Genomic DNA, 22281 nt, shown 5'->3' with positions numbered 1-22281 from the left:
ACTTTGTAGACCAGGCTGGCCTCGAACTCAGAAATCCGCCTGCCTCTGCCTCCCGAGTGCTGGGATTAAAGACGTGCGCCACCACGCCCGGCTTATGTCCAGCCTATTGTTGGGACATGTGAATATCAACAAGTGTCAGTCTAGCAATAAAAATAGAACACAAAGTATCTCATTATGCTCTAACTAAGTTTTATAATTTTGTTATCGGGCTACATTCATAGCTATCCTTGGCCGCACGTCTGTGTGGCATGCAATTTGGACAGGTATACAGCACTGATCATCAGCTCAGGGTACCTTGGTTCCCTAAAGTCAGAGGAGCATCGGTGGGCTTGAGGATGGAGCACATGCAGACTCTCAGGAGTCTCGGGTTAGAGAGCCAGCTCTACACTGGCCTCTTTACTTCCATCTTCGACAGCATCTATCACTCAACCTGGAGCACAGTGCTGACCAACAGATGCCACAAGCTGGAATAAGAGGAGGAATTCGGACCTTCCCAGACACCTGGTTTCTACACTGAATGCTGAAAATTAACACTGACAACATAGCAGCCAACCTTACCATCTTACAGATGAGAAAACAGAGGCTGGGAACGTAGATCAGTAATATAGTAGGCTTGTTTGCCTAGAGTGAGTGAGGTCCTGGGTTCAAAAGCTAGCACCACCTCAAAATAAAAAGAATGGACAAAAGAGAAAATCTGACTGGAAAAGCTACACGTAAGGAATGAACACACACTATGGACCTACAGACTGTTAGTGCCACGGTCAGCCAACAAGGCTGATGTGGCTAGCCATCCTCAGAGGAACAACCACACAAGGGGATTCAGTAAATGGACAAACTCCCTATGTATACAGCTTAAGGCTTATCAAATGTGAATGAGTGACATTTTCTAACCTGCAAATTTTCCTACGTAAAATCCCCTTCATCTATCCTGTCTGCATTCTCATTCTTTATATGTGAAAACTGGAGTACCAAAAATAATAGTCTCCCATACAACTTCTAAGAGACTCTTTGCCCTGATCTAGAAGAAACAGCCTTGAGAGTGCATGTATGAGGGAAAGGGGGGGTGGGGGGAGGTGGTGGCAGCGAATACTACAGGATCTATTCCAGGCTGGCCTGAACTTCTGCCCCCAACTTCAAGTGCTGGATTACAGTATATACCACCACACCCAAGTAATGTGGCACTGGGACTCAAATCAAGGATTTACTGAGTGTGTGGGCAAGCACTGAACCAAGTAAGCCACAGCTCTAGTCTTGCATTTTTAGAATTTTTTTTTCCAAACACGCAGACTGAATTTTAGCACACCTATAGCCATGTTTACACACTGTCAGAATATGTGCTCAGACCCTGGACAACTCATTCTGGGAGCAGAAACCGCCAGAAAAGAGCTTCCAAGGCACAGGCCAGGACCTGAGGTCCATGGAGGGAGAAAGGAATGAGGAAAGGAGGGAGGGAGAAGGGAGGGAGGGAGGGAAATAAAAGGCCTCAAACTTTTCTTCAGTTTAAAAAGCAGGTTATAGCCCTGAAACATACTATCACATACACCTAAAAAATAGAATCTTATAGTATTTTATCAAGCCACAGAGCTGTTCCTTTGATGTGCCAATAAGGTGACTAAATTTGCTTTTCAAGTCTCAAGTCTATTCATTTTTATTTCCCACTATATACGAAATATCTGGTTTTTAAAAAAAAAAAGTGTTTGTCAGTTTGTCATAATTAATTTGGTGTTAGTAAATGTTATTCCCATTTCATAAAGCTCTGCAATTTTCAACCCAAAAGTGATTGCCTGTGGCTTATAACACCTCTAGTAACTTGCTGTAGACTAGGACAGCATCTCCAGGGGATGGGGCAGACAGGGGATTCTCAGAACAGGGCAAAACTCCAGGTTCTCCCTCCCACTGTCCCCAGCCAGAGGATGGGCTCACAGATGGTTCCTTCTCCCTGCTCCAGACAGCAACGGCAGTCTTGACACCCAAACCTGCATCTTCCACATACAGGCTCTGAGAGATTGTGCAAGACACCAGGCTTCTATCAAATTGTGGTTCATACCACCCACATCATAGAAACAAAAAGAACTAAAGTTATATATACAAAATCCTACCTCAGAGTACAGCTGGGCAATAAACACCATCTATCCTCTAACGATCTGCCAAAGTGTGTTTATTAAAGGTACTTTTCTAAGCAATTCTGTGTTAAAATTTCACTCACTCACTCACTCACACACACACACACATATTATAGGGAGGGGGGAGGGAGGGAGGGAGGACAAACCCAGTGCATAAACTCAACGTTAAGGATTTTTAAACACTCTGAACGTACATTCATAAACCTCCCAGTAAAACACACCACTGCTTTCTGAGGTCAGCCTTCATTTTCTGAAGGCTGAGCAATAGTTTTACACTAGCTGCTAGGGTCAACCTATCACTCTTAAGAGAACAACTGGAAAACATCAGCACACCCAAGACAACTGCATTCTGCATTGCCATGGTACTGTGACAGATGCCTGACAAAGGCAGCTCAAGGAAGGAATGGTTTATTTTGGCTCACAGTTGGAGAGTGCAGTCCAACTGGGCAGGGAAGGGAAGGTAAAATGGCAGCAGCGTGAGGCAGCTGGTCACACTGCATCTGCAGTGAGGAAGGAAAGAGCAATAGATGCTGGTGATCTGCTCACTGACATTTTATTCAGTACTGGACTCCCAGGTCATCATGTGGTGCTGCTTCATGTGGTAACCTCAGCTAACCCCCTCTAGAAAGTCCCTCACAAGCATGTCCAAAGGTAGTCTGCTAATTGGTTTCAGATCCTCTTGGGAGCCCAGCCAACATGCACCATCACAAGTGCTATCTGAGGGGCTGGAGAGAGCTTTGTTGGTGAGGGCTTGTCATGCAAGCGTGAGAACCTGAGTTCAGAACCCCAGCACCCATGTGAAAAGTGGGGTGGAATGAGACACTCCTGTAATTCCTGCACTGTGCGAGCTGAGACAGGAGGATTCCTAGGGTTTGTTGGCCAGTCTAACCAATTGGTGAGCTCTGGGTTCGTTGAAGAGACCTTCCAACAACACCCTCTGACACATGCATATAGTGCGTGTAAACACAGAGAAGGGAAAAGGGAGAGAGGGACAGAAGGAGGGAGGAGGGAGAGATGTAAAATCAATCTTTAGAGTAATAATTCCTACCTTAGGCACACCTCAACCAAAAAATAAATAAATCATACTCTAGTTGTTCTTTGTCATTCATGATGGGTAGAACTTTGTGGTAATGTAGCTGCTCTGGGGTACCCTACACACCTATAGGTAACGCTTCACCCACCCACGCACTGTAATAAGGCCAATAAACTTATCAGGTCACCAGTTTGAACTTGAACATAAGCCTTTTTCTGTCCCTGGTGTCTTATCAGGAAACTCTTGGCCCCTGAGTGTCCCAGGCTAGTGCATCCAGAAGTGCAATTATCACTTGCTCGCCATAAAGGCTTACTCATGAAAATCTGCTTAATCAAAGGCTTCATGAACCAACGTGACTGGAGAACCACTTGAGAAGATGTTACAACCAGTTCACAACCCGGTGACTAAGTAAGCAGAAGCTACAAGAACAAGACAGCTCTGTGGCGAATGCTGTAAGCGGCTGACTTAGCATCCTGTCCTAACCACTCTAGTCATGGCTGTCTTATTAAGGAGAGAAAAACCTGGGACTCACTCTCCCATGCAGCGGGGCATGGCCACGGGACAGTTTGCTAAATGAAATCTATTACCAGTCATCCATGGAGCACAAAGCACTGGACTAGACTGAGGGTTGTGGCTTTAACCATTCTTTTACCCTGTCTGGATCATGAAAAATGTAGAAAATGTAGGATTAGGTAGATAGGTGAGCTCAGCTCTTAATGCCCACAGCCTACACCACCCCAGCCCTCCATATCTTACAAGTCCTTCCTAGGTTTCTTCTGTGCCCTTGCCTGCCTTCTCACTCCTCAGCGAGCAGCCACGCCTGACCATAGCACAACAATTCCCCTGCATCAAGGTCTCTTGCTCCTCCCTCTCCCTCTACTGACAAAACCAGGCTCATGAGCTTCATCATTTCAGCCAAGAACCACAGTGAGTGGTGGCTTCTTTCAGTCACTAATGCAGACTTGGGCTCTGTCTGGTGTTGCATCCGGTTCTAGATCCAGGGACTATAGCAGTAAAGGCGATGGTGTGACCTTCTAGTAAAATCCTACGGCATTTGGTGACTTGTGACATTACCACACTCAGGCCTCTGCTGAGCTAAACACCAGGATGAATCGTTCCTTATCTATCCACACGGAGGACCCCCTTTGCTATTTTTGAGGCAGGGTCTCGAGTATCTTAGGCTAGGTTCGAATTGGCAATGTAGCTGAAGTCAAACTCCAAGACACAAGAACAGACATGTGGGTATGGCAAATGGAAAAACACAACACTAGCTGGGAAACCCTTGGAAAAGCTGGCAAACTGTAGGAGCCTCAGGAACAAGCAAATTGGTGCCAACTGTGACCTCACAAGGTGCCACATCTGACTATCTAAAAGCCAGTGACTTTATAGTTTTCCTGAGGAGACATGAACAAATGTCTACGTAACCCCCAGATAAGCAATCAATGACAAAATAAGGCTCGAGTCCAAATCACTGAACTAAGAAGCTTATCAGCTTTATTACAGAGTATGCATAAAGGGTTGCTTACAGGTGTACAGAGAACCCCAAAACAGCTACATCACCACAAAGTTACACCCTATCATGAATGATAGACAACCTCATGGAAACTAGAGTGCTGCCCCCTCCCCCACCCAAGTTAATCCTGCATCTCCCAAGACCTTTAGAAGCAGGAGGAAAGAGAAATGGCTGCCATCCCAGGTTGGTGCTATGACCCTTCCCTCCTTCCATCAACCAGAGGATGTCAATAAACAGCACCATTGCCACTGCCACAGATCTGTCATGGTACTGCTTTGCTCATTGGGCTACCAGACTCCAAGACGTTAATGACATGACTGTATTATGTCTGTACCATGCTCAGAGAAAAATGCCATGCTTCAACGCTTTTCTTTGAAATCTTCCTCTGTGACACAGGATCCCAAATGTAACCATGGAATGTAGACACCTCAAATGTCAAAGGCAGACAAGTCCCTCCTGAGCCCTAACTGCAGGGCTGGCACACAAAAAGTAACCGTACTATAATGAATAAAGCAATCTGTATTTTCTTTTGCTGCCTAGGAACCACCAGTGTCCAATTTAATATTTTCAGAAGTGACTTTGGTGTCTCAGCAAAGGGAGAAAAGACTGCCTAGAAGCTGTGACCTTCCATGGTTCTTTTGAGGTTTGTACCTGACAATCACAGATTCCAATTTACAGCAAGTGAAGAAGGCAAAGAGACAGGTCAAGTAAGTGATGCCTGTCTATATTCCTGGTTCTTCGGAGCCCAAAGAAGAGTGGGAGGGGGTAGGGGAGTGGGGTGGGGGGGCTGATCCCAGCAGCAGGCCAGCCTGTTCTGCACAGCCTGTTTCTTGAGATATTGGGTAATGAAGAACATTAGTTAGAGCTGCCAATTCCATAGCCCATCTAAGATGAAGGCAAAAGTATTCCGAGCAAAAAAAAAAAAAAAAATCAAATTAAACACAAAGACTTCAGCCAGCATAATGTGCTGAGACAAAAACTAATATTAAAGGTTACTGAATAAAGGCACCCAGGAGAGCAATTCAGGAGTTAATGCATTTCATATATGAAATAAAACAGAAAATAGTCTCAGGCCTGATTTTTAATATAATAAAAAGCTGTGTGTATACTGCTGAGATTTCTGCCTTCTCTCCACTGTAAATAATCCGCTTATAACTCATGAATAAAAATAAATTTTATTTCCCTTGGAACGAGACTCATTCATTCTCACCCCGCACGCGCACTCTAGGGATGGAACCCGAGGTAAAGCTCACTCCTGCTCTCTTTATTCATTTCTGCGAATATAATTTAACTAAGCAAAATCTCACACCGTCATCCGATATACACATTGCTACAAGCCTGATGTAACTCTGGGTTTCTACAGACCATGCTATAGAAGTAAAGTTAATATAAATAGGCCCTCATATCATCCTGTCTCCTGGTGTCCACACGGCTAAACAACCCCCTTCCTGGCTCACTCCTAATGAGCAGACTACCACAGAAGTGATGCACTGTTACCTCCAAACTGGCTCCTAAGAGCTACCAACTGGCTCTCCTTCAAGTCCCCAGCAACACATGAAGAAGGGCAGAGAGCTGCCACCCAGCCCATGAGGGAACCTCACATGGACCCTTAGCCCTCCCTACTGAAGCCATAAGAGGGCCACAGCCTCCCAAGACCTGGCTACCCATAAAGATCCAATAGTACATCCAGTGACCTGACCATAAAAACTGAGTCAAGGAAGTTTGGGTTTCTTTATAAGCTACTAAGTTTGGGGAGAATATTCCATCAAGCAATAACAACAAACGACATGAACGAGAGAAACAGTTAAATTATTGGATCTGTTGAAGAAGATCTGTCATTGTTTTTTGTATAATGTTCATCAGGAAAGACGAGGGTCACAAGGAATCCCTCCTTGTAGATTAAAGAAACAAAACAAGACAAAACAAAAAACAAAAAGAACCCTAACTCAAATGTAGTATTTTCCGAACTAGAGAACTACACATTCAGGGACTGGAGAGGGGCCAAGGAGTCAAGAGCACAAACTGCTTTTGCACAGAACCTGAGTTTGCGTCCCAGCCCGCATACTGGTTGGCTCACAACTGTCTGTAACTCCAACTACCAGAGGTCTGACATCCTCTCCTGGTCCCCAAGGTCACTGTACATACAATTCTTATATCATTGTTTATGTCTAATTATGGGTATGTATATATTCATATGAGCAGAGTGCTCTCAGACGCCAGAACAGGACACTTGTATCCATTGAAACTGGAGTTACAGGGGGGTCATGACATGTGATGCGGATACTGGGAACTGAACTTCAGTCCTCTGGAAGAGCAATGCAGGCTCTTACATGCTCAGTCATCCCTCCAGCCCAGCATATACACGTAATTTTAAAAGTAAAAAGAAAAAATGTTAGATTTCCTATTTCACATGTATCCTTGATTTAAATAAAATTTATACAGAAGGGGAATTTTTAAACATTCATCGGTGTTTATGCTATCTTTCAATTTTTATCTATTTTTCTACTCTAAGAATGATCACTGTGGCATTTTAGAAACACTCCCAAGTTAAAAAAACTCCTTAGAGTGTTCCAGTGGCAGAGTGGCATGCTCTGACTTGTGGAATGGTGGGTGACACTCCCCTGCTACTTAAAGGGCTAGCTGGTGTGAGCCAAGACCGACAGCTTCCTCCTATTGTCTGTGGCTTTGTAGATCATTCTACACTTCTCTCCAAGGAAATGACTGTGGCTTCTTACTTAAGAAATATATCTCTGATGGGTGTGCCGTGTGAGCGTGAGAAGACAAAGGTGTAGAGAGACAGGCAGATCTCTAGAGTTTGAGAGAGCCTGGTAGTTAAGTCCCAGGTCAGTCAAGGCTGGACAGTTAGACCCTGTTACAAAAACAAAATAAGAGGCAGACACAGAGAGACAGAGAGACAGAGACAGAGACAGACAGAGAGACAGATAGCACCAGAGCCCTTTGACAACTCTGGAGAAGAACTCGCCCACCTCCAGAAGAAACATCATAAGCAACCTGAGAAGACAAGAATCTTCTGGCAGAGGTATGAAGAAAGTGCTTGCACATGTGAACACATAAGCATGGAGTTCATTCGTGTAGCGCGCACGTGGTGTGGTCTCACCGTGACAGAAGCACCAGGCTCGCTCACCAAGGCTTACAGGCTGTTGCAGCTTACAGTTACGATTTTACTGATGGTGAGAAGTTGTGTCCAAAAATAAAATCAAAAAGGTAGGAACACGTCTGTAGCTCAAGAACTTAGAGGCAGAGGGAAGGAGAGTCTGGAATTCAAGAATCTACTCAACTACATATGGGTTTTAGAACAGACTGGGAGGCACACCCTTCCCTAGATAGATAGATAGATAGATAGATAGATAGATAGATAGATAGGAGGATAAATCTCAGGAGAGTTTCACTGTCCCTTACAGGTCCATAAGTAGGAACTAGATTCCAGTTCTCAACCCATTCCAGAGTATGGGACATAGAGAATATGGAATTTGCACAGCAACCCTAACGCTACCCATACGTGGTCTTTCTAAAAGCAAAGGATTGCCATCTGCATGAGGTTGGGAAGGTGTGAGCTATTCGAGGCATTAGTCAACTAACACCAAACATCTCAGGTTTTGAATTCTCTAGAAACCCATCAAGATCTTCTTTGTCCACAGGTGTCTGTCTGCATGACCTTCAGGACATAAATAACCTGTGGTTTCTTGGAAATGTCTAAAGGCACACCATCTGTCGAAATCATGTAGCTCACTAAATACAATATATCCTGTAAAGTAGCCAGGTATAGTGGCACACACCTGTAATTCTAGCACTTGGGAAGCCGAGGAAGGAACCTGAGGCCAGGCTGGACTACAACAGTGAGACCCTCTCTCAACAACAAAATCTTAAATTATTAAAACTTTGCAACATGCTCATTAGTATCACGTGACGTATACACAGTAATTGATTTTTTTTGGGGGGGGGGAGAATTGACCATGGGAAATGGGACAGATAAGGAAGAAGTTACAGATCCAACTAAATGGCCACATGAGGGTGCTGATAGGAGCGGAGTGACAGGTACCCAAGAGCTTTCCTTCTGCCCTGTAATCATTTGTGTGTAAACATTTCCATAGTGCAAAGCTACCCTCAAAATAGCTTGGTGTGTGTGATGCATGTTGAGAGGTAAATGAACTATGGGAAAAAGTGAGGCAAGCAGATCCTCAGTGGGTGTTTGCCAAGGGGAACACTGCCAGGTACAAGAACAGATTCTAAAGGCTGGGATTCCACCCTGACATCTGTTCTACCATATGTGACCATCTGCTTCATATCACAGACAGCAAAGCATTTCAATAGGAAGTGTCAGAGGCGACTCCTAATCAGAAACCAATTACCTACAAGTGCTTTCAGCCCAAAGCAGATTAGAAACTCCTGGGCAGAAGTTAATGGAAAAACCACAAAACCGCAAGACAGGTACACATTCTAATGAGGGCGGTTCCCTGCTGAGACTCTTACCAGCTCCGATATCTTAAATATTTTAATTAAAAGAAAAAAAACTGAGGCTTTAAGACAAGAGATGTTAAGAAAATGTTCAGAGGTAAGAGTGAAGAGTTTGGGAAAGAGACGCTTGGTTGGAAGACTCGGTGGTGTTCAGATCGCCCAAGAATAAAGCACCTACCCAGAGACTCTGTTGAGTAAAACCTGCTTTACACCCAAAGAGCTCATGGCCAAAAAGACAACGCACACAGGTTACAACGCACAAGCACCACAAGACTTTTTACAATTAAGATAAACTTCAGATACTCATAAGATCAAGCCCTGCAGCTATCTAGGACATCGGGAAAGACTGTGGCTGGAGCCCACTAGTGTGCTATGAGGTCCAAGTCTTGCAGTTAAAGGTGCCCTAGCAGGCTAGCAGGTAAAGGAGCTAGCCAGCAGCCCAAGCTTAAGCAGGAAGCTGAAAGACAGGAGCAGCCAGTGTGACTCACAAAAGATACAAGAAGCAGGTCTGGTGCAAGCTGCACACCCCAGGAAAGGGAGGTTTGCTGTGTGCACAGGCCATAGAACCTTCAAGGGGCTTCTTGAAAGGAACACGGTCAGTGCCTCTTATGCGAAGATTTTGGGGGGCTGGGCATGAGCTCTAAAATTAATACAAGGTATGATATAAAGACAAAACCTGACTGAAGCCTCTGACCAGAGAGTCAAGTGTTACAGCAGAGACTGGAGAGATGGCTCAGCAGACTTGGGAGTAGGACGGACGACTGGGTGCTTGTCCACAGAACTCCAGCTGGATTCCCAGCACCAACACAGCAGCTCACAACCACGGCTAATTTTGTTTCTGAGAGATCTGATTCCTTCTTCTGGCCTCTTTATCTGCCAGTTACGCATATGGAGCACATACATGTGTGCAGGCAAAATGCTCCTACACATTAAATAAATGTAAACAAATTGTCTGGCACAATTAACACTCACTGTGAAGGATGCATAGAGAAATAACATTCCTTTTATAGAGATGCTTTATGTTAAAATTACACTCAGGGCTGGCCAAATGGCTCAGCGGGTAAGAGCACTGACTACTCTTCCAAAGGTCCTGAGTTCAAATCCCAGAAACCACACACATGGTGGCTCACAACCACCCATAATGAAATCTGATTCCCTCTTCTGGTGTGTCTAAAGACAGCAACAGTGTACTTATTTATAATAATAAGTAAATATTTTTGTTAATCATACTCATCCATGTTCAAGGCCTTAACCTATACCACCTTAAAAATCTCAGATATAAGACTAAATCTTTGTTTACAGTAAAAATATTAACTTCTCCTTCTAATTCCTTTTAACGTAGAGTCTTACCTTATCAGCTGTGATCCTGTACAATGCAAAGCAACCACCCTAGGATCTTGTTTAGGGTCCTTAGCTGTTCTTTGAGGTGTAGTGTCAGAAGTCCACCAAAATGGTATATACGTTTTCAAAAATGTCCTTTAATAAACTCCAACTCCACTTCACCCTGGCTTGCCTAAAATCTTTTTTCTGAGGCCAAACAAGAATCTGACTTAAGTTTAGGAACCTAAAAGCTTGAAGAAACTCTTCAGTCCGATGCAGGGGATAGCAGGCAACTGGGCATTCCCCACTGACAGTGTTCTTTTTACAGAGCATGGGTTCTAGGGTGCAAAGAGTGTGGGATAAAAGTAAAAAGAAGGAAGGTAGGTAGACAGGGACACTTCTTAGTGAGCCCTGCAGGTGGCTCATGTTGCAGCTTAGAACCAGTCTGCTCCCAGGGAAGGCGTGCTCTCGAAGGAGGCCTAGGTTATCAGACCAGCTCTCAGAGGGCTCTGGAACCCTCCAGCAGCTCAGGAAGACTCTCTGACTCCACATCTCTTTAAATTCAACCTTGTAATTGAGCTAATGAAAGGCTGCTTGCAAAATTACTTGTCATTAATATACAGAGCACAGGGTTCTTGATGGTGCACGGAGCTCTCCTCGGGGTTCAGCTAACAGGCACCTCCGAGCCCCTCCTGCTGCAGGGAAGGCAACAATGTATCTCTCACTATACAACTCCGGGAGGTGAAGCACCACAAGGACTTCTAGAAATTGCAACATTATAACAAAATAGTTATATTATTAGCAAATAAAATCTGAGGGGGCGTGAGACTTCACCAGTGCTCCTATACAGGTGAGGAGACTGCCACACAGCATGCCATGGCAGTGTGGATTGTTCCCAGTCAGTAATTCCACTCTTAGAATCAATAGATAAAATTGGATATTAACATAAATGTCATATCAATAACTACTGTGTGTTAACTATCCAGAAAAACAAAATAAATATTAAAAAAGGAATAACTATATAAAATATTCAAAAAAGAATAATTATATAAACATCATGTCATGATACCCATGGAAAGAACATAATAGCCACTCAGAATGTTTGATACATTAAGGAAACATTTTTTGACTTTAAACTACTAAAAGCCAGGCAATGGTGGTGCACACCTTTAATCCCAGCACTTGGGAGGCAGCAGCAGGCAGATCTCTATGTTTGCGGCCAGTAAGGCCTGCAGAGTGAGTTCCAGGACAGTCAGGGCTAACCAAACAAAAACAGTAAATAACTGTATTTAGTGTGACCCTCAAATTCATAAGAGATTTTAGGAGATTTCAAGATTCAGGTCATTGGTAATAGAGTTTGAAAGGACTAGATTCTATTCGAGGCACCGAGGGGGGGAAAGAAAATACAAAATGTTATGCAATGAGACTTCAATCTCTGTATTAAAGGTATGAATTTGTTTTTTTAAACATACATACAAAGTTTTCTTCTTTGCAAAACAACACATTTAATCTCTAACGTGGTTTGCTTACTGAACCAATGTTTAAAGTTCTCAGGCTACCTCAAGTTTCCTAGGTTTTCATCAGTCCAGCAAGTCAGGGGCAGAGAAGGAAAGGGGAGCCTGACTTTGTTTAGACTGCTTTTATTCTCTAAAGACTAGATGGTAGAGCCACACACATGGCTGGGTCCCTTGATCCTGGCCCTGGCTGCAGTCCTGCACATCCACAGAGCACTATCAGGTGTGACTCCACCCCAGGGCAAAGTGACAGGACAAGAGGCTGGGCTTCACCTCCCTTGGGTATAAACAGGTAAACAGCCAGCTCCCAGGACAAGCCTCCTCTAGCAAGCTCCTGAACATGCGTCTTGATCCCAACTTCAGGCTTCTACCAAACTGCAGGGATTCACTGGCCCACCCTGCCTCCACCTCACACGGATATCTGGTCCACAAATGCTCACCCTCTACAGTTGTGGGCATGGGTTGAAGGCACGGCTGAGCCCAGCACCTCTACAACACTCAGTGTTTGTAGAGTTCTAAGGATACAGAGGACCATTCCTAGAGCTGCCACCCTGCTCATGTCTACCCGCCATAATGGCTGCACTCCCTGACCAAATCTGTCACACAGAGGCACACACATAGCTTTACTTTTATTTAAAAATAAATTTTGAGGCTGGGCAGTGGTGGCAAACACCTTTAATCCCAGCACTTGGGAGGCAGAGGCAGGTGGATTTCTGAATTCGAGGCCAGCCTGGTCTACAGAGTGAATTCCAGGACAGCCAGAGCTATACAGAGAAACCCTGTCTCTAAAAACGAAAATAATAATAATAAATAGATAGGTAAATTTTGAGGTTGGAGAGATAGCATAGCAATTAATAGCACAGATTGCTTCTGCAGAGCAGTTGAGTGTGTGGGTCCCAGAACCCACATTAGGCAGCTCACAACTGCTTTTAACTCCAGTCCCAGAGGACCCCATGCCTCTGGCCTCCAAGAGCACTTGCTCTCACATGCACACATGTACATATTTACACACACACACATGCACACACACACACAAACTTACACATGCCATGCAAACACACACATACATGTGCACACACACATATGCACACACATATAATTTTAAAAATAAGTCTTTTAAAAATACTTTTTGACATTCTGGCATTGCGTGGGTTCAGTTCCCAGCACCCACACAGTGGTCCACAACCATATATATCTCTAGATCCAGGAAATCCACCATCCTCTTCTGAGCTCCACAAACACCAAGCATGCACATCTATACATGCAGGAAAAACAATCATATGCATAAAAATAAAATAAATCTTAAAAAAAACAAAACCTGTTCAGAAACAGAACACACAAAAATGAAGGAAAACCACAGGGGTCCGTCCAACCCACACATTTCTTGAGGCCACTTGCTGGCTTTTCTTCAGCGTGAGGCTCTGAGGTCAGGAAGGGAACATTTTCCACACTGACTCTTTCTTGTTAATTCCCCAGCATTCCTTATGAAGCAATAGGTGCTTAGTCAAAGACACACAAGTCCGGGCTGGTACACGAGAAAATCTGATAGCAATGAACATCCTGTCCTTTTAGGTGGAAACAATGGAGTTTTTCAACATTGTGTGCTCAGCCCCAGCTTCCTGGAGCTGTATAAGAACACACCAAAATATACTGATGAGCTGATAAAAGATGGTGACCGCTGGAATATCATCTCACGCTGGGGGTAAAGCAACAGCAGAGGTGCTTTACAGAGCAGAGTACCAAGGAGTTCAATCTGGAAGGCAAGACTGTCCAACTTCATCCCCTGCGAGCCAGCAGAACACATAGACTGTTTCATCAATATCAATGGCTTCTGTAACAACTCCACAGTACAAATACACATAACAGCTCCTTCAATAAGGGACTCTTAACATGTAGCATAAAGGAGACTCTATATAGACCCACAGAAGTGAAGTGTGTCAACAAATTGGATATAAATACAAAAAGACCCTCAAGTGTGTGTGTCATTGAGTCTGAGCCTACTCTATCCAGACGGCGGCCTGCTCTGAATCTCTATATGCTGCAAAGACTCAGTGTTGTGCTGGCTTTTAGTCAACCTGACACAAACTAGAGACACTAGCGAAGAAGGAACCTCAACTGAGAAACTATCTCCATCACACTATCTTCTTGGGATGTCTGCAAGGCATTGGTTGGTTAGGAGAGGTGGGTGTAGGAGCATTCATTGATTAGTGATTGGTTAGGAGAGATGGATCTAGTCACTATGGGCAGTGCCAGTCTTGGGCACAGTGAATAACAGCAAGCTGAGAAAGCCAGTAAGTACTAGTCCTGCATGGTCCCAGTTTCAGTTCCTGCCTCACCTTCCTGTCCTGACTCCATCACTCAATGATGTCGAGAGACCTGGAAATCAGAAAATAAAATAAATCTTTTCCTTCCCCAACTTGTTTTTGATCAGTATTTTATCAGAGCCACAGAAAAGCAAACCAGGACAGAAATTGGTACCAGAAACATGGAGTGTTCCTGTGAGAGACCCAAGCACATGGGGCATTTCTGTGAGAGACCCAAGTACATGGAGTGTTCCTGTGAGAGACTCAAGTACATGGGGCGTTCCTGTGGGGGACTGGACCACGTGGTCTGTTTATGTCTTGAACTGTTTTGAAAGAGGAGTTTGGTACTCTGGGCTAGGAAAGGCCTTTGAATCCTCAGACCTGAATGGGCTGTCATGGGAACTTGGAAGGCAGCAATGTTGAAAAAGATGCAGATGATGGAGGCCCAGCTTGTTTCAAAAAGAAGCAAAGACTATCAGAGTCAGTTATGTGATATTTTTGGATTAAGAATCTGTGGAAGTGAGGCTGGGCAGTGGTGACTCATGCCCTTTAATCCCAGCACTTGGGAGGCAGAGGCAAGGCAGATTTCTGAGTTTGAAGCCAGCCTGGTCTACAGAGTGAGTTCCAGGACAGTCAGGGCTCTACAGAGAAACCCTGTCTCAAAAAACCAAAATAGGAAAAGAAAAAAATCTGCGGAAGTGAAACCTTTGCTTTACTGGAACAACAGGTGCTGGTCAGCTGGAGCTGAAGAATCAGCTGTGATGAATAAGAGACCAGCATCACCAAGATGAAATCTTCTGTGGAGTGTTTCCTCAGGGTCAGCTCAGATACGCTGTGGTCCAGAAGGAGCCAAGGCTGCAGTACAAGCTAGGGGCTGAACTTGGCAATTTGTTAGGTTCTTCCACGTGGTTCTAATTCCAGAGGCATGGAAGATGCAGGATTGATGGTTATGGAAGAAAGCTGAGTTCCTGAAGAGAAGCCATTGATGAAGGTGCAGCCACAGCTGCAGTGGAGACCCCAGAATATTGGTCATACCAGGACCCTGGAGGAACCACCAAGGACAGTGGCAAGTGAAGAGTGGAGCCAGCCTTAGCCTTCAAGACAAATGGTGTGTTGTAGATGGATGTCAGAGCCGAAGAAATGATCTGTCTGAGCTCGTTGGAGCCCAGTGGTCATGATTAAACACGAGACATCAAAATTTTGCGTATTAATGATTGATATAGGGCCTAGACCACCGTGGTTGGTACCATACCGAAGAAGGTGGTCCTGGGAAAGCAGGCTGAGAAACAAAGAAACAAAGCCAGTAGTAAGCAGCCTTCCTCCGTGGTCTCTGCTTTTCTTGGTGACGAACAACCTATAAGCCAAATCAACCCTTTCCTCTCCAAGTTGCTTTTTGGTCAGTGTTTTATCATAGCAACAGAAACAAACTTAGGACAGGCACCCACACCCAGAGGTGAGGAGTTTCTCAAAGGAGTTGGTGGAAACATCTATGTGTATCTCCACGAGCATCTGCACTTAAGTGCTATCAGAACTACACTAGAGGGAATATTTACATATTATAAAGACCTTTCTCATGTGTAAATGCACACTGTAAGTATATACTTGGAGGTGTGGGTTTCTTGCTGCTGTTAGGGGTAGATGACAAACAATTAAGGGCTGGCAACACTGTAAACTAGCTGCAACAAATGTAACAAATTTGAGCAAAAAAAATCACATCATAACACTTGGAAAAAATAAATGTTCTAAAACTCCATTACATTAAAATATGAGTAGAAAATGAGCTACACAGTCTAGTGCACATACTTAAGAACTCTAATATAATTTTAAAAGTATATATTGATTAATTTAGTAAGGTCATCCATTTTTCGTTTGTTTTTTTGTTTTTTGTTTTTTTTTTCGAGACAGGGTTTCTCTGTATAGCCCTGGCTGTCCTGGAACTCACTCTGTAGACCAGGCTGGCCTCAAACTCAGAAATCCACCTGCCTCTGCCTCCCAAGTGCTGGGATTAAAAGCGTGAGCCACCACCACCCGCTTTTCAATCATCTTAAAATGCTGACATAAAGCAATTGACTGGACAGAAAGTCTCTAAAAGCATAGGCAGCAAGTGTGAAAGGATGTGGGGAATATGGGAATCACATGAGAAAGATTGCAGGGATCATGGGCATCATGTGAGAAAAGATACTAAAATCAGACTAACTTAATCCTCATCTGGCCTGTTCTCTTTATTAATAATTTTCCTATGCCCCCCCCCTTATTTAAAATGCCTATTTTTAGATATTTCTCTAGAAGAGAGATAATCAGGATTGAGGTTTTTCCCAAAGGACAATTTCGTTCCTTGCCTAAGATTACTCTTATAGGCATACGGAGTCACATGGCATCAAAATGTTACATGCTTTGCAGCGTAAGTTACCAGCTAGGCGTGCACAACCATGGCAGAACAGCAGAGGCAGAAGCAAAGAGCTCTCCTTGAGTTCAAGGCCAGCCTGATCCACACAGCAAGCTCCAGGCTAAGAAAAACTAAATGGTTCAATACTATCTCAAAACAAAACAAAACAAACAAAAACACTAACTCACTTTCCATATCATTCACAAAATACTTGTTGCTGTTGTTGTTTGGAGGAGGTTGTTTGTTTTTATCTTTGTTGTTGTTGTGTTGTTAGTGGTGGTGGCGGTATAGTGTAACTATCAAAACAAAACAAACTCTGCTTATTTTTCAGGGTCTACTCAAACTGGCAACTTGCCAAGTCCTTTGGAAATGCTGTCAACACTTGTGAATCTGTAACACTGGGCAGAATGGAGAGTATTTTGTTTTTAGAACTTTGGTAAACATAGAAAATAACATCTGCTCTCACTGCAATATTCAAAAGACACTAAAATGTAGTCATACAGAATTTATTCCTACCATCAAGGTATACAATCTATTCCCACTGCAGAACCTGCTACCCCCAGCCAAACAGGTTCCTCACCTTAAAACTTAGCAGAGAGAGGTGTGTTCTCAGGCCCCACCCCAAGTCTGTGGAATAGGATCTCCACCTTCACAAAGGTGGGAGGAGAGAAGACTCCTGTAGGCTTTGCTCTGACCTCCACAGGTTTATGCACACACATATGCGCGCGCGCGTGTGCACACACACACACACACACAGAGACAGACAGAGAGAAGAAACAACTGTTTAAAAAAAAGGATCTGTTTTTTTTTTTTTTTAAATGAGGCCAAATTCCCACTAAATGACAGGTCTGTCTCCAGTGTGAGTTGTGCTCTGTGGTTTCTCAAAAGCTTACCCATCTGTGAATTTGGAGGACTTAAAAGCCTTAAGTTGAACTAAGGCTGCAGATTATTTGTTTGTTCGATCTCCACCACTGTAAGAATAACCAAACCTTTATTTTAGGATTTCTGTCCCTTTTCCAGACCATCTTCCAAAGACTAAGAACGCCATCTCTTCAAACATCCCTAGGTCCATCTCCTCCTGCCCCACTCCAAGAACGGAAGGAAGTCTTCCATAGCTCCCAAACTCACTCTGCATTACACCATCAAGGCCATTCAAATTTGTCCTGACATAGAACCTATTTCTCAAATGCTGCCCAATACTCAAGACCAAGTCCCAAATCCTCTGCGAAGCCTTCTTTGACCAGGCAGAAACCAAGTTAGTTACTCTGTGTCCTATAACCCTTGGGTAAATTCATGCTCTTGGGACACCCAGCTAGCCTTCTCTTGTTATGCTAAGTCTCGGCAGGGAAGGGACTATAGTTTGAAGCCTATTAGTGACCATCACAACATGGGATTAATAAAGATACTAGGAAAAAAGCATGACTATTTAACCCTCCAAGACAGCTGAGTTGATCCCTGAAGAAGGAGACCTGGCATTCAGGAATCCTGCCTGAAATAACTGAATCAGTGCTAGTGCCCCACACTGGCACCTCACAAGGTGTCTGGAGCTCAGTAATGCCTGGCATGTTTGCTGACTGAGAGGCTGAAGGAAAAGTACCGGGACCACTCACACACCAGCCTCATTACAAGAGGGAAGGACCCAGAATTTCCAAATGTACCAAAATATATTCTTTTTTTTTCTTTCCAATTTTTTATTAGGTATTTTCTTCATTTACATTTCAAATGCTATCCCGAAATTTCCTTATACCCTCCCCCTGCCCTGCTCCCCTACCCACCCACTCCCACTTCTTGGCTCTGGTGTTCCCCTGTACTGGGGCATATAAAGTTTACAGGACCAAGGGGCCTCTCTTCCCAATGATGGCCAACTAGGCCATCTTCTGCTACATATGCAGCTAGAGAGACACAAGCTCTGGGGGTACTGGTTAGTTCATATTGTTGTTCCACCTATAGGGTTGCAGACCCCTTCAGCTCCTTGGGTACTTTCTCTAGCTCCTCCATTGGAAGCCCTGTGTTCCATCCAATAGCTGACTGTGAGCATCCACTTCTGTGTTTGCCAGGCACTGGCATAGCCTCACAAGCAACAGCTATATCAGAGACTGCCCCACCCGGGGACCCATCCCATAATCAGCCACCAAATGCAGACACTATTGTATACACCAGCAATATATTCTTTATAAAGTAAATCTCAGTTTCTTCTACTCCAATAAAGAAAATGCACAAAGAATACATGTAACTGGAAGGCCAGTAGCACAGGGAGTACATGGAGCCTTTTCATAGCTAAGATCCACCACGAACACATGAGTAAGCATTTGTGCAAATTTCAGCATTCATCTAAAAACATGTGATCTCAATTAGTGGGAACTGTATGTATCTGGCACACCCAGACTACAGAAAAAAGACTTAAAGTGTTGTACATTTCCTAAAAGCATGACTCAATAGGTTGTTTGTAAAACGGTCTTTAAATGCTGATCTCAACTGACAATACCAGATAATAATACTACTGCCAATATCTATACAGATCTATACAGTATCTATACAAATAATACAATGTATATATAGTGTTGCAAAATATATACAAAGTATGTAAAATGTATAATGCTTTTTGAAATTAAGTGTAAACAATCAAAAGAATTAGATGACTTAAAGATTCTCTCTAAAATGCTTAAGGAAAAAAAGATTATTTCCACATGCCTCCATAGCTTGTTTTCTCAATGGTAGGTAAGGCTGCAGAAAATGCCTCTGCAAACAAAGGGCACCAACTGGGCAGGCTTTATATGTCACTTCACCAAAATTACTTATTGTTCAATCCCAGGCATGGAGGGCAGCTAGATCCACAGACAGAGCACATGAACCCAGCAGTGTACCAGACACTCCAACATCTCTTTCCATCCAACCATAGGTTTCTCACTCTTAACTGCTCCCTTCACATTGATAAAGAGCCTAATCACAAACAGAGTAAGAAGAAAACAAACCTAGAAGCTCTCGGCCCCTCGCAAAGATGGTCTGAGTGTTCACCCACTCAATGAACATCCCATACTGTTCTGCACACAGAGCTCTTGAGACTTTGGTCTTTTTCTTGCTTGCCCCAGCATAACCTTTTTCGACTTGCTAAACAATTCTTGTGCCCATTTAATGGTTGCACATTATTTTTTTCTGATGGGCAAACTAAAACTGACTTGATCATTCCGTTGGCCTTTTGAAGTTATTCTGATTTTTCTTTAATTAAATAATGCTAGGTTGAATATCCTTACCTATTGTGCTGATTAGATTTTTGCCAAGGTCATCTGGGAAGAAGGATTCTCAGCTGAGGGATTGTGTTTATCAGACTGACCTGTAGGAAAGTCTGGGGGGCGACTGGTTTGGGTGCTGCTACTCCTGGGCAAGTGGCCCTTATAGGTGATATATATGGGTGTGTATAAAAGCCATAAAGAAAAAACCAGTATGCAGTGATCCTTCAATGCCTCTTTTCCCTTCCTGCTTCCATAATTCTACCCTGTGTTCCTACCCTGATTTCCATTTACGAAAGACTACAATTATTAAAATAAAATAAATCCTTCCACTCTCGTGTTGGTACCAAGCTAAGAGACACGCGATTGCAGTTTCCTTGGGATGCAGAATATTCCAAAGGACTGAAAGAAAATGTATACTCATATCTTTACCCGTTTTGTAATACTGTTAAGTTACATTTCAATAGATATGTGCAACCACCAAGAATATGGCCAGTAGTGTGGAAGGGGGAAAAAAACAGCTTGCTGAAACTTTGAAAATATGAACAGCTTATGTTCTGCTTCTATCAATTTAAAAGGATAATATTGTCATTTCTGAGTCTTTGAATACTAGGTTTAGGTCACTGTGGCTGTGATGAAACACCATGACCAAATACAACTTGGAGAGGAAAGGGTTTATTGGGCTTTCACTTCCACAACACTGTTCGTCATTGAAGAAGTCAGGACAGGAACACACATGTGGCAGGAACCCAAGCAAGGCAGGAACCTGGAGGCAGGAGCTGATGCAGAGGCCATGGAGGAATGCTGCTTACTGGCTTGTTCCCCATAGCTTGCTCAGCCTGCTTTCTTACAGCATCCAAGATCACCAGCCCAAGGTGGCACCATCACCAATGGGCCGTGCACTCCCCACAGGTGTCATTAATTAAGAAAGTGTCCTACAGGCTTGCCTGCAGCCCCAGCTTATGGAGGCATTTTGTTGACTGAGCTTCCCTCTTCTTGGAAGATTCTTGCTGTGTCAAGCTGACGTAAAACCTGCCAGTACAGTCAACATTTTGTGGGGAGCCTTTAGTGGTTAATTCATTCCTCTGCTAACTGCTTATTTGAGTCCTTTGGGCAAACACTCGTGAGCTCTTAATGTTCTCATCAATTTGATGGAGGCCAAGTGCCCCATAAGTGCTCCGCGCTTTCAATTAGGAGCTTTCATATTAGAATAATGTAGAGTTAATTCTATTCCTGATCGGTTGGCTAAATGTTCAGAAGTAAAGACATCAGAACTCCCACATCTGTGAAATAAAATGTGCGCTTTACTTTAAGCCAGCTACTCTCCATGAGACTGAACACAACCAGCCCTTCTCATCACTACTTTCCGACAGAGCAAACTCGATCGTAAAAAAAAAAAAAAAAAAATTCAGGGGTCACCACCTATAACTAACCGGAATGAGGAAATGACATGGATACAGAAAGTTGGTCAACAATTCCTGTTTGACTGGGGGAAAGAACTAGGCTTCAATTTTTCTTATTAGAGAAGCATAACCTAAGCACTATGACGGCTGATAAAATGTATCATTTCACCACAGAACTTACAACTGCCTAGAGTCACATTGTACACAGGTGTGGCTAACACGAAGCAAATGTTAATACAAAACTAAATTTAAATGGAAACCATTTAAACAGGACATGGTATAGGCACTTGTGGCTTTTTTTGAGCAGTGCATATCTCACAGAGTACAGTGAAAGACATTGCTGTTTCCATCGAAAACCCACTGAGACAAAAAAGAAACGGCTCCGGCCTGCACTTAAAGGAATGTTGTATGAAAACCAGTCGGGATTATGTCTCAGCATACACTGGTAGTTGGGTTAATGAGAAATAAATGCATATGACACAATGCAAAAGAACTGGAAATATAAAGGCAACCAGAAACAGCAGTCAAAAACACAGCCAACTACACACACACACACACACACACACACACACACACACACACGGTCCACACAATGACAAGGCATCTCTCTTGAGGATTGGATTAAAAGTAGCTGCATGTGCATATCGGTCACTACTAAGCAATTCTGCCAAGTACTAGTGCCAGACCTCAGAGTACTGACTTTGCATGAAGTAATGTGACGGTACACATCTTTTGCTTTCAGATTCCACGTTTCAGAAACACCTGGAAGCCGCCTCTTTTCGATGAAGATGGCAGACAGGCAGAAGCTGCTTCTCGGTAACTGTGCTTCAACGGCAAGTGCAAATGATAGAGGAATCCTTAGACTGTTGGGTGATAGTGGCATTTTTTTTTCATTTATAACAAATTTATAGATGTTATGATTAGACATGCTGATACACACACACATATATATATATATGAATGAAATATTTATAAATCAATTT

General features: G+C 43.5%; 1 protein-coding gene across 11 annotated transcripts in view; it reads right to left on the bottom strand.

The window, feature by feature from the left end:
* The window catches only part of Pard3 (par-3 family cell polarity regulator), a 542245-nt gene that overhangs the window by 489212 nt on the left and 30752 nt on the right, over positions 1-22281 (bottom strand). The window lies entirely within an intron of this gene.

The sequence above is a fragment of the Mus caroli genome, chromosome 8 (assembly GCF_900094665.2).
Source record: "Mus caroli chromosome 8, CAROLI_EIJ_v1.1, whole genome shotgun sequence".
In the NCBI taxonomy this organism is placed as follows: Eukaryota; Metazoa; Chordata; class Mammalia; order Rodentia; family Muridae; genus Mus; species Mus caroli.
This window is presented reverse-complemented; position numbering and strand designations above follow the sequence as displayed.